We start from the raw sequence: 4,085 nt of genomic DNA, 5'->3' as shown, positions 1-4,085 counted from the left end.
GGAGTTGTCAGAGGCAAGATGTCTTGGTGACAGACTGTTATTTATTTATTTTTTAAAGTGACTTGATGGCAACTCCCAAACTTTACTTCTAAAGTTATTCTTCGGCAGAGAGAGAGAAAGAGCAAAGGAAGAGTATTAGATTGAGAAAGGGAGGAGTAGAAAGAAAAGGAAAAAGGCAGAATGATGAAAGGTCACGAGTGAATAAAAGGTGATAAATGCTGACTCACTGTTTTCACTCACTGATTCACTCATTCCCTTTCACCTTCTCCTCCACTCTCCCTCCTTCACCCACCATTTCTCCTTTCTCTCTCAATCTCTCTCTCTCTCTCTCTCGCTCTCCCTCTGTTCCTCTCCCCCTCTTTTCCTCTCTCCCTTTCTCTCTCTCCACCTCCCTCTCTCTGTTCTTATCCCCTCTATGAATTGAATTGACTGAATGAAAGTGTTTAGGCTTGTCTGAAATCTTTGAGCTACTGTAAGAGTGAGCACCAAAAGAGGAGAGGCAGCATTCACTCACTATATATGCAACAAAACATTTGAACTAACTATCACATACCATTAGGTCAGCCTCATCTTAAGCAATCTTCAAAAATAGTCTGAAGGCTGTTATGTTCTGTTCTGACTTTAATTTACTGTATTTTAAATGCTGACAGTTTAGGCTAGGTTTTGTTTTGTTTTTGTTTCTTTTTCTTTCTTTTAAATTGTTATTATATTGCACTTCTTCTGTTCAGCTGATTTGTATTTCTATTTTAGATTTTAAATTTGAACTTTTTCATTGCTATTTGAATTAACTTTTACATTTTTCTTTCATGTATTTATCGTTCTGTAAAGCACTATGAATTTGCATTTACCTGTATGAATATACGATTATATAATAAATGTACCTTGCCTTGCCTTGAGCTCTGCTGCCTGTCTCCAGGTCTGGTGTCACCAAACAGGCTCCAGTGTGTGTTCACCATGGTCCCCAGTCCTACCAGCGGCAGGTGTCATCACATCTCAGTTGTTAGCTGTATTACCCCCAACAGAAGAAACACATTGTTGACACAGAATTGAAACCAGAGCTGAATATAATGAATTCCCCTCAGGTTATGTTTGCATCATGGGACGACAATAAAGAAGACAAAGCAGTCATTGCAAACTCATCAATTTACAACTAGCAACCGGATTGCGCTCTGGTGGTGAAAATCAAATTCTGTATTGGGTTCCATGTACATTTCCATAGCTGGCTTGAGTGGCTGGAAATTGCTCTTTTAATGGAATAGGATCCTCTGGATTAGATGGTTTATCAGGTCAAATGGCCAGTGCTTACGTTTGTCACTGTGCTTGAAATAAAGTGAATTGGATTATGTGTGTCCCCTGGAGAGGAGAATGCTGGGAGATACAGATATCCCAGCACAATCACTGCTTCTGATTCGTATCTCATCGTCACCTGATTGCTAATCAAGTAGTCATTACTCCAGCAGATGCGCTCCACCCTAGATCACACTACAGTACACAGTGCAGGCTGCTCATTAGACTAGATTAGACATGATGGGGCTAGAGGGATAGCTGACAATCAAAATGTGTTTGGCAAACTGTTGTATTGTCTATAACTTGACGATGTTGTGATAATAAAGAGAAAAATAATAAATAATAATAAATAAAATAAAAAAGAGTACAGTTTCTACTGAGACATCTATCACCCCCGCTGTACTGTTTCTCCTGTGTTGGGAAAAAGAAAAAAAAACACCCTTCTTGGCCCAGGGCCTGAGCATAGATTACTTTTTCCTGCTATGACTGGTGGATAGATGATTCACTTTCTTAGTCTAATGCAGTGGTCTTCAACCGGGGGTCCGCGACCCCTAGGGGGTCCGCAGAGGTACTGCAGGGGGTCCGCCAATTTCTGTCATAATAATTGACAACTTTCACCAAAATAATCAGTGAGAATTAAAAAATATAACAAAAATGATATTGAGTAAAGTACAAGCATTAATAGGCAATAATAAGCTACTTTTGACAAAAACTATTTACAAAATAAATGATGCCCATGATTCTAGAGTCTAACATAACGTCAGCTGGAGAAAAAAACCACACCTGTCTAGCAAGCTAGGTGTTGGCTAAAACGCTGCAGTTCGGTCTTCATTGCGAAATTAACGTTAATTAATAACTAGCATAACGTTACTAATTTAGTTAGTTTGATAATAACAAACCCGCCTCTTTGCTTCTCTATGCGCCGCTATAACGCGCTCCTTTACCATTCCGAGGTCAGATGGCTTTCCCGTGGATCAGTATTGGCGCGCGTCTTTGAATTACGCACAGCTATCCACGAGATTCTGCTACCGCACGGAGCTGGCTGCGCATTTCAATGCATTTCCGCGGATTCCGCGGTGCCCTCGCCTGACGTGAAATGCGCAATTGTTGATCACTTGGAGGCACTCGAAAGTCAATTTGAGAAGTACTTTTCTGAGACTGAGTCTTGGAGAAAGCACAAGACATGGATACGGTTTCCATGCAAAGACAATGCATCCGACGCCTAAACCTGACAGCCGCTGAGGAAGATCAGCTGATCGACCTAACCACAGACAGTACACACAAGAATGTGTACGAGTCACAGCCTCTCACCCAGTTCTCGATGAGCCTCTTGCCTTTTGCAACAACTTATCTTTGTGAAAGTGGATTCTCCCTCACCTACCTGAAGAGCAAATACCGTTCCAGACAGCAGTCTGAGGATGACATGATGCTCTGCCTGACAACCTCCATCTCCCCCAGAATAGACAAGCTGTGTACCACCAACCAGGGCCAGTCATCTCACTGAGGTAGGCATACCTGGCTTCCTGAAGCTAAAAGTTTCATTGTTGAAAAATAATAATAATAGAAAATATAAGCCTCATCAACAACAACAACAACAACAACAACAACAACAATAATAATAACCAATCATAATTATGCATGAACGTTTTATCAATCATAAACACATATAGGCTAATAACCCAGTATATAAATAGGTTAATACGGTGAAAGAAAAGGTGAATGAAGTAAATATAAAAGTTATTATATAGGCTTTAAAATGTGAGACATTTAAAAATATATATTACATGTGGGGGTCCCTGTTCTGTTTGTCTCTCATCCAAGGGGTCCTTGGGTTGAAAAAGGTTGAAGACCCCTGGTCTAATGTATTGATTGTAAGTCGTTTTGTAATAAGGCGTCTGCTAAATGCCCAACATTTAAAATGTACATTATGGTGTATACAGATGTATAAATTAGAGGCTATATCAAAAAAGAGCTATGTACAAATGTGCAAAAATATACTATGTGCAAAGGTGTGCAAACAGCAGTAGTGCAAAGGGTAATTGAGTGTTCACAGTGACCGGGGGAGGGGGGGTTACTGGGAGTCAGTATCCCATGTTGGGGGGGTGGGTTGTTCATCAGAGTGTGTGGGGGGGGAACTGAGAGTGACAGCTTTGTGAAAGAAGCTGTTCTGAAGCCTGCTGGTACGGGACCTGAGGATCCTGTAATGAATATCTTAGATGGGAGGGGATCAAACAGACCGTGGCTGGTGTCCTTGATGATGCTTACCGCCCTCCACCGACACCGGTCTGTTTGGTGCCGATGATGCACAGTTTTCACCACCCGTTGCAGGGCCTTCTGGTCAGTACAGGGAGATAGGGCTGAGAAGATGGTGAGCTGTGGTGTGTTAGTTAGAGAGTTCAGTCAGTGTGGTGACAGTGGCTCACACCAGTCCATCCACACAGACCAGGGACCAGTTCACGTCTGCAGTCAAAACGTGACGCACCGGGCTGTTAGGTCAAAACTACAGGTCTACGGCCAGCTAAAAGCACAGAACTCACAGTGGTTAGATCACGCCAGACCCACTATGGGCTCAATCCTGCAGCCAGTTAGAGACCCAGATGTGAAGGCACTGCAGTTGTCATTAGACATTTACTTCAGAACTTGACCTCTGAGAGCTGTGACACTGACAGTACTTTTCCTCTCTCTCTCTCATGGGTCTCTCTTACAGTATTACAGTCTGTAATAATGATTCTCATTCATCAATGATTCCCTTTCCCCTTCTCCTCCACTCTCCACTTATCTCTCTCCCTCACTCCGCC

The sequence above is a fragment of the Nansenia antarctica genome, assembly GCF_963989245.1.
Source record: "Nansenia antarctica genome assembly, chromosome: 2".
NCBI lineage: Eukaryota > Metazoa > Chordata > Actinopteri > Argentiniformes > Microstomatidae > Nansenia > Nansenia antarctica.
The sequence above is the reverse complement of the archived record's forward strand: the minus strand, read 5'-3'. Positions refer to the sequence as shown.